General features: G+C 35.0%; 1 protein-coding gene across 3 annotated transcripts in view; it reads left to right on the top strand.

The window, feature by feature from the left end:
• Positions 1–9,289, top strand: part of LOC128875423 (cyclin-dependent kinase 4-like) — a 125,160-nt gene that overhangs the window by 97,540 nt on the left and 18,331 nt on the right. For 2 of the 3 annotated variants that reach the window (XM_054120993.1, XM_054120992.1), the window contains exon 1: positions 6,198–6,403. The exons of the other annotated variant lie outside the window; for it this stretch is intronic. The gene's annotated coding sequence lies outside the window, so the exon portion shown is untranslated. Of the gene's footprint in view, positions 1–6,197; positions 6,404–9,289 lie in introns of those variants that run through there. 3 annotated transcript variants of the gene reach the window in all.

Below are 9,289 nucleotides of genomic sequence, written 5' to 3'. Positions count from 1 at the left end.
TATGTTTGTCTCGTTTTCTCTTTTGAACATTTTCCAAACATTTTCCATTTCGAATAAATCTATAATTTGCCGATATGTTTGTCTCATTTCCTCTTTTGGACATTCTCCAAACATTTTCCAATATTTTCCATTTCGAATAAATCTGAAATTTGCCGATATGTTTGTCTCGTTTTCTCTTTTGAACATTTTCCAAACATTTTCCAATATTTTCCATTTCGAATAAATCTGAAATTTGCCGATATGTTTGTCTCGTTTTCTCTTTTGAACATTTGCCAAACATTTTCCAATATTTTCCATTTCGAATAAATCTGAAATTTGCCGATATGTTTGTCTCGTTTCCTTCTTTGGAAAATGTTCAAAAGAGGAAACGAGACAAACATGTCGGTAAACTTTAGATTTATTCGAAATCTAGGGTTTTACCCATCTCTGGGATGACCCCTCTTCGAAGGATGCGCATAAAACGCGGAGATCGAATTCTCACGTGGCTCGAAAATTTCGTGCAACGAACCCAAGATCAATCGAAAACGAATCAATTTGGAAACATTTTCACAAAGAGACGTTTTCGTTACTGTTAGAATTTTAAATTACCCTTTCCAAAACGTTATCACAACAACGCGGCAGATTTGTTTACGATTGGTGTTATGGAAATTTAGTCTGGATTATGTATTCGAATTACGTTTCACGTTCAACTAATAACAGTTTAATCCTTTACATTTGAATGTCCCCTCTAAGAGGACATCGCGAGTCTGACAAACTTTGGGGGAAATGACACGAGCGTGAATTTTTCAAAAGTGTATGCTTTCTCGAAGATTTTTATTCAAATGGTACAAACATATAAATCAAAATATAGTATACACTATCTACTGAGATTTATATACATGTAACGTGAATCTTCGTATCAGGATGGAGGTTGGTTATATTAATAACAATTGTTTCTCTGTAAACACAGTTATGATTATTTTATTACCATTACTGTACAACTTATAAACTACTATTTATTAGGTGGACTGGAAAATAATGTCGTTTCTGGAAATCTCAATAGTTATTTATCGTTCATCAGCTCATTGATTTTTATCGATCTTGAATTGAAAATTTCATAGGGCTGTTGATTGACAATTGCTTAAAAATAGATACGTATTAAGATTGAACTTACTTGAATTTAATGTAAAAGAAAATGACATTACTTTTCGGTCCCTCTAATACAGTCCTTACCTGTAAACACAGAAACAACATTCAATGTCAATTGTTCACAGGGTTCTCGCTATTATTATATATTATTGTTTATTATTGTTGATCAGCACTATTCTTATCTATCTTATCTAATTCGTTGTTCCTCTTTCACCTTATCAGTGCGCGTTAGCGCGGGAAATTCGAATGGAGGAAGTGCCACGCTTCCTTAGATACATATACCGGGTGATTCACGAGAAACAGAACACCTAATTATTTCAGTTGAACTTAAAGATAGACGAAAATGTTAAAGGAAAAAGTTGTACTGTTTAAGCGGCCAAATATAAGGATATAAACAAAATTTCCGAATTTTGTAATTTTCAAGGTTTTTTTTGAAGGTCATAGTGTAACGCATCGTTGTACCCGTATTGACGTCAGCTACAATCTTATGATGTTCAAAATACAAGATGTAATCCAAAAATTACCGATGACCTTCAAAAGGTTTTTTTGTGTAATAGTGTAACACATCGTTGTACTCGTATTGTATCGTAAATTTTTTACCGGAATCGCAACTGTTTGAAAATTAAGGTTTAATTTTCCCGGAAAATTGTCGACTAAAATATGAGAGCAGGGCTAAAATATTCAAGTTATCGGTATAATTCTAGTTCAGACTATAGGCGATGGTGCCCTCGAAATGTGTATAAAACCAGAAGTCTGCTATACAAAGTTTGCTATACATTTAGCACTAATACTGCTGAACAGCCTCTAAGCCTCTGTAACTATGAGAGCTCTACGAATTTCAAATTAATATTTTAGAGGCACTTTCTCAAAACCCCAAATGATAAGAAAATGCAAAAGAAAAAGAATCGAAATTTTTAAGTTTTTAGACGATAATACACCGTTAAACGGATCGAAAGGACGCGATCGAACGCTCGACTGTACGATTTCCCGCTACGCACCATGCACGGGTCCCATACGAACGATACTCGACACTTCTTGCTCGTTTTTTTCGCATGCAAGCTGAAAAAGAACCCACAACGGCGACGATTTCCTTCGACGCGTCCTCCAGCCGGATCTCGACCACGATGAACGTTTCCAGACTCGTTATTGTTTTATTGTTACGGTGAAACCGCGATTCAACGCACTAATTGGGAGAGAGGGAAGGTCCGTTAACCATCTGTTGCTTGAATTTTATATTATCAACAAGATCATTTCTAGCAAGATCATTCGTTAGTTGTTTATATACCAACGAATTGATACTTGGACTACACGAGTGTCGAACTCGGTCCTTGTAAGCAAACGTCGCGCGCAAATCCTGCTTTTTTGTCGCGTTTACAATCGAGGCACGTTAGGCTTAGCAGAGCTAAATCCGTATACAGTGTGTCCCGCACTTTTCACGATTTGTCGAGTGCTTGCGATAATCTGACAAAAAAATATTTTAAACAAATGTTGATCAGTTTTCGATTTGCTATACAGTGGAATGAATAAAGTTCGAAACAAAATTTATGTTTAGTATTGTCTAGGTGTTCATTCATTTTTTTTTTTTAAATTTTTTGTTTTTAATGGAACTTTGTATTTTTGACTTAACAATATTATACTATATATAACAATATTATACTATATATATGCTATATTTACTAATATTTGGCTTAACAATATTATCATTTTTTTTTTCATTTTTTGTTTAATGGCACTTTGTATTTTTTACTTACCAATATTATACTATATATATATACTATATATACTAATATTTGACTTAACAATATTATCATTTTTTTTTTTTCATTTTTTTTTAATGGCACTTTGTATTTTTGACTTAACAGTATTATACTATATATATAACAATATTATACCATATATATGCTATATATACTAATATTTGGCTTAACAATATTATCATTTTTTTTTTTCATTTTTTTTTAATGGCACTGTATTTTTGACTTAACAATATTATACTATATATAACAATATACTATATATATATATACTAATATTTGACTTGACAATATTATCATTTTTTTTTTCATTTTTTGTTTAATGGCACTTTGTATTTTTGACTTAACAATATTATAGTTCGTGTCAAGACGAATTCAACGACCGATACGAGAATGTACCGGGTGACACAGTGGGCAGATCTATTGATCTAGCTGGACAAAACTGCGAATGAAGAATTATCTTCTCCTTATCGTTTATTTTGCTAAACTTGATTTGGGGTACAATATGTCGGAATATGTAACATTTTAACTACCTTCATACAGATATATTTACGAATCTATCAATTTTGAAAGGCGTCCAACTCGTACCATATTTCGAAAAATTAAACGAGTAATTACGATTTTTAATTACCATAAAATATTCTACATATTTCTAGGAATAGGTTGAATCTTATAAAATTGTAAAGAAACGCTCCGCTAAAATAATACACAATTACGTGCATCAAAATTGGACATACGAAGTACACGCATGAACACCCACTTAGGAAGACCACAAGACCCACCTGTTGTACGTGCAAACAAATTCTAAAAATAGAAGACATAATATTTACCTGTAAAAATACGAAACAAAGTGCCCACTAGTTTTAACGAAGCATGGAGCACAGAAGAAAACATAAACAAAATAATTCAGATACTTAAAAATGCAGATATTTGGACCAACATCTAACAATAAGAACAATTATATGTATAAAGAACAGTCGCTAATAACCAAAGGTTGATGCGACGTTAAATATGAAAGGAAAAAAACTGTTCAAATGAAGCATAAACTTTCTTATACTCGGGTCGCAAAACGATTTTATTACCAAGCAACGGTTACTACATATTAGTCCTTTGCACTCGAGGCCTTTTTTTTTCTGGTATCTACCAGCAACTCGAGATGCTTTCTCAGCATTCTATTGTCACGAATGCTAAGATTATATTGACTTCGAAAATGAGATTCCTAATTTGAGATTTGAAAATCAGGTCACCTTTGCCTCAACGACAATCATTTTATCGACACTTCGTGTTCCAAAGAAATTAAACCTAAAGGAAACCTGTCGTTCCGCGTAAAAGTGAAGTTCGTTAATTTTCAAGATTTTTAAAATCTGTTTTTTCCCGATTCTTTAGAATCGTTTGTACCCGCCCGAATCGCTTTTCTTTTCGGTTGTACCTAAAATAGTTGAAAATTAACGAACTTCGCTCTTACGCGGAACAACAATTGCTGTATAAGTTAAACTATCGAGATACAAACGAAACGAGAAGCGGTACGAACGGGTACAAACGATTCTAAAGAATCGGGAAAAACCGATTTCAAAAATCTCGATGTCGGGTGCTGACCATTTTTTGAATTTTTTTTTAACTATTAATTGGTGGAGGTACAAACGAAACTATTGAAGGTACAATCAGGTACTAACGAGATACTATCGTTTTCTATAAAAAAAAATTAATTTTTGAAAAGTCGGGTGCCAAGTTCACATAGCTTGCGTTCGCGACGTCTTTTTATTACAAGTCTGTACGTACCTTTAAAGCTAGCGTATCTGTGGAACGTGAGAACGTGGAATGTCGTGGCACGTGAAGATAAGACAAGAGTCAACCGTTCACCGGCGGGGGTGGATCCCTTCCCTTCCCTCCACCCTCCTCCCTCTCCGCGGCATTTCTCTTGTTTACGAACTGCGTGCACGGGGAACATCGTCGACGACCCACGTGCTCGTCGCGTCGACAAGATTCCTCGAATTCAAACGCGAAACGATCGAATTTCGTTAACCTGTCTTCAAGGTTCGTTTTCACGTGACGCGTTGCCACGACTTTTAACTCGGCATCTATGACTGCAATATCGTGGTAACGTAACATTTAAAAACCGTTAAATGGGGTATTTTTTCGAAGCTATTTCATTTTAAATCTATGCTGTTTGAAATCTAAGGTGTTTAAGTGAAAAATCGTGAAAAAGTATTGAAGTTAATATCGTAGCTTAAATTTAAAAAGAGAAGTGCACGAGAATGATTAATCTGGGTTCCATGAAAATGATCGACACAGGTTTCACCGACACAGACTTGACTGACACCAATATCGACAAAATTACAAAATATACATTTTTATCTACGTTTAAATAAGGTTCCATTTGAAACCAAACAGATTTAAATGAAACATCCTCTATATTCTCTAAGTAGACAATAATAACACACATAATGGAAGATGAATCTTTAAATAAACACTCCTTTACCGCCTCAAAAATGACAGTAGTCGATATTGTAGCATTCGATACGATTACCTATTTATTTAGGTATTTTTCAATTTTGTTAATACAGTAAAGTCTCCATAAATGCTACAACTCGGAACTGAATATTCTTTATGCCCTCAAAAATGACATTCGTCAATATTGTAGAATGGAACATGATTACCTATTTATTTAGGTAATTTTCAATTTTGTCAATACAGTAAAGTCTCCATAAATGCTACAATTCGGGACAGAACACTCTTTACGCCCTCAAAAATGACATTCGTCGATATTGTAGCATTCGACACGATTACCTATTTATTCACGTATTTTTCAAATTTGTCAATACAGTAATGTCTCCATAAATGCTACAACTTGGGACTGAACACTCTTTATGCCCTCAAAAATGACAATATCGTCAATATTGTAGAATGGAACGTGATTACCTATTTATTTAGGTATTTTTCAATTTTGTCAATATAGTAAAGTCTCCATAAATGGTACAACTCGAACCGGTGCATTTCTGGCAGAGCGTCGCGAGCCGCCACAGACGAAAACGGCCACGCGCGCCGCGGTTACTCATCGCGAAAAGATAAATCAATAATCGCGCCCTGTACCGTCGCATCGGGGCAATTCTTTAACGCTCACCGGGTAATCGTCATCGGTTTTCCGTGGACACGTTCCGCGGTCGCAAAGACTCCATTCATCTCGAATCGTAAACAGCGAATCGATTGCGCGCGCGCCGCGTATAGTCGTATACTCGCCGTGTACTCGACGCCACGCGCTGCAGCTCCGGTCGTTCAGTTTCGAAATGGGATGTGAATGGAAGGGCCGGGCCGTAAGTGTTCCCGTCGCGTGAAAGAACCGAGCCAGATAGTAGTGTCAACCCCATGAATAATCTGAAACCGACTGGCGCCTACGTGTTTACTTTCGTCAATAGGTCGCGCTTCCTGTCTGCTCGAAAGTTTGGTGGACTCTATGGTCGTCTACACCGCTTCCTGATCTCCGTATAATTTCCGATTCTTCGATACCTCGAAGGAACCCACAGGTATTTCTGACCCCGTTCTTTTTTTTCTCTCACCGAAAATATTTTAGCGATTTAAGGTCGATTCAGACTATACGACACGGATCGGCACCGACACGACAAAACATTAAAACACGCGTTTTAATGGGACTATTCACACTATTCCTGTTGACGGAACGTTCAGGTCGGTATCTGTTAAGTGTGAATAATTCCATTAAGTGGTTAGTCGCAGTCAGGAAAATGGAAACGGACAGTTTCTTGTGTGTTTGTTTCTTTAAGATAATAAATAATAATTTTTATTAATGAAATGTAAATATATTACAAAGTATGTCTTAAAGAATTATAAAAGAATGTTTGTTTTAAGAAAAGGTTAATTCATTTCGTCATAACAGGCGATGGCGTGGGTGGCCACTTGGTTCGCGGTGAGCAAGATTTCTTCAAACTGGTGCACTTGAAAACAAAACTAAAGGTAGATTTAGAAAATATGTTAGACTAACGGGTCCCTGATCGAAGGATTTTTTATTTTCTTATATACGTATTTTTTTATCCTGTATTGAATCGCTTAACTTTAGTAAAAAATTGAAAATCAACTTCAAATGTACGCCATCTTGTTTTAAATTAATTGTTTCCAAAATACTTGGTTCAGGGACCCGCTAGACTAATATATTTTCGAAATCTACCTTTCTTTTTGTTTTCAGGGAAACCAGTGTAGAGAAATATTGCTCACCGCAATCCTATGTTTTTAAATCATCGTCTACGTCATCGGCTGTTATGACGATATAAATTAAACGTTTCTTAAAACAAAAAATGTTTTTCAGTTCTTTAAAACATGCTTTATAATATACTTAATTGTTACTTATGCAAATTATTATTTAATAACTAAAAAAAAATCACAAAGAAATGTCGTTTTTCCTCTCCCTAACTGCGCCTAACCCCTTAAAACGAGTGTTTTAATGTTTTGTCGTGTCGGTGATGGTCCGTGTCGTATAGTCTGAATCGACCTTTAACGAACCGCTCGATCGCACCGTGGAATTGTAACAGCGATAATAGTCTGTTGATAAGTAGCCGTTCCGTTCGCAAGAACACGCGATTCGATTCATTCATGCCGGCACCGATTGCTTTCTTCCCGTTTCAGCGGTCGCGATTACTGAGAAATCGATACGTTTCGTAAATTTGAAATTTTTGTGGGAAAGCCTATTCAAACTGGTGAATTTTTTTATCCTGTATTGAATCGCTTAACTTTAGTGAAAAAATTGAAAATCAACTTCAAATGTACGCCATCTTGTTTTAAATTAATTGTTTCCAAAATACTTGGTTCAGGGACCCGCTAGACTAATATATTTTCGAAACGAATAATTTATTTATTATAGTATCATAAATTACTCTGTGGATCTTTATGCATTTATAAGAAATTTGAATGTGCAAGAATCTACGCGATGCAAATAAGATGCAAGAATATAAAAAAGATTGAAAGTAAGTCATGTTATAATATTTGCAGAACAAAATAAATTCATATTTAGGTTCAAGAACCTACAATATGCATGAATATAGAAAAGATTGAAAGTAAAATTCATGGTGTAATATTTGCAGAGTAAAATAAATTCAAATTTAGGTTCAAGAACCTAATTCAAACAATATGCATGAATATAAAAAAGATTGAAAGTAAAGTTCATGTTATAATATTAGGGGGACCAGAAAGTAATGTCGTTTCTGCAGATGTCAATACTTGTTTATCATTTATCAGGTCATTGTGTACCAATTGATTTTTATCGATCTGAGTTTGAAAATTTAGCAAATTATTTATTACATAAATATTATAATTACATTATAATTATTATAATTATATTATATTGTATTAGTTTGTTTGGAATGTTCGTGGCGATTTTTGGTAGGTGGTACACGTCTGTTAATATTGGAATGGTTGAAAATGATTAACATGGGTGCATCCCTTAAAAGGTGGAAAGGTCGTGGAAGAAAATGGTATTTATATAATTCAATAAATATATAAGAAAATTCAAACGTGCCTTTGAATTTTTCTTAAAAATTGCCACGAACTTTCTGGACAACCCAATATAAATTTATATTAATTTAGCAACTAGATAGCAAAAGGTTGTTGGTCAAGAGTGCGAACACAATTGATTAAAAATAAAAACTTGTTATGAATTTACTTGTTGGAATTTAATGTAAAAGAAACGACATTACTTTCTGGTCCCCCTAATATTTGCAGAATAAAATGAATTCCTATTTAGATTCAGTTTTTGTAGGAACGTTCGCGAAGATTTTATTTTGCATAAAAATCCGCGGTCTAATCATAAATTAACTCTATGTATGCATTTATTTAATGTTCCCTGAAGGGTTACATAGCCCCCCCCCCCCCCCGTACTTCTCTTTACCTCTTATACAATCGTAATCGTAGATTACTATTCTATTAGGTGGACTGGAAAGTAGTGTCGTTTCTTTGACATTAAATTCAAAAAAATGTTTTATAAATTTCTATTTTTAATTATTAATTGTATAATCGCTCCCGTTATCAATAGCCTTCTGCCATCCAGTGTGCAAATTGTCAATGCCAGATCGATAAAAATCAATGAGCTGACACTTTCAGAAATCCCATATATTATTCTATATCCCGTACATCGTCGGGAATCCCGAACATTTTCGGGAATCCCGCGCACCCATAGTTGTTATTCTTGAAAATTTCAGCAATCCGAATATACGGGATTTCGAAATTCCCGGGAATCCGGAACATTTACGGGATCTCGAAATTCTCGGGAGTCCCGAGTGGTCTCGGGATCCCGGATGTATTCGGGGTTTTGAAATTCTTGGGATTCCATCCCGATCGGGATCCCGCACACCCCTAATAAATATACAGGGTGTCCCAAAAGTCGGAGAGGAGCCGGAAATGGGGGG

The sequence above is a fragment of the Hylaeus volcanicus genome, chromosome 4 (assembly GCF_026283585.1).
Source record: "Hylaeus volcanicus isolate JK05 chromosome 4, UHH_iyHylVolc1.0_haploid, whole genome shotgun sequence".
Taxonomy (NCBI): domain Eukaryota; kingdom Metazoa; phylum Arthropoda; class Insecta; order Hymenoptera; family Colletidae; genus Hylaeus; species Hylaeus volcanicus.
The sequence above is the reverse complement of the archived record's forward strand: the minus strand, read 5'-3'. Positions and strand labels throughout refer to the sequence as shown.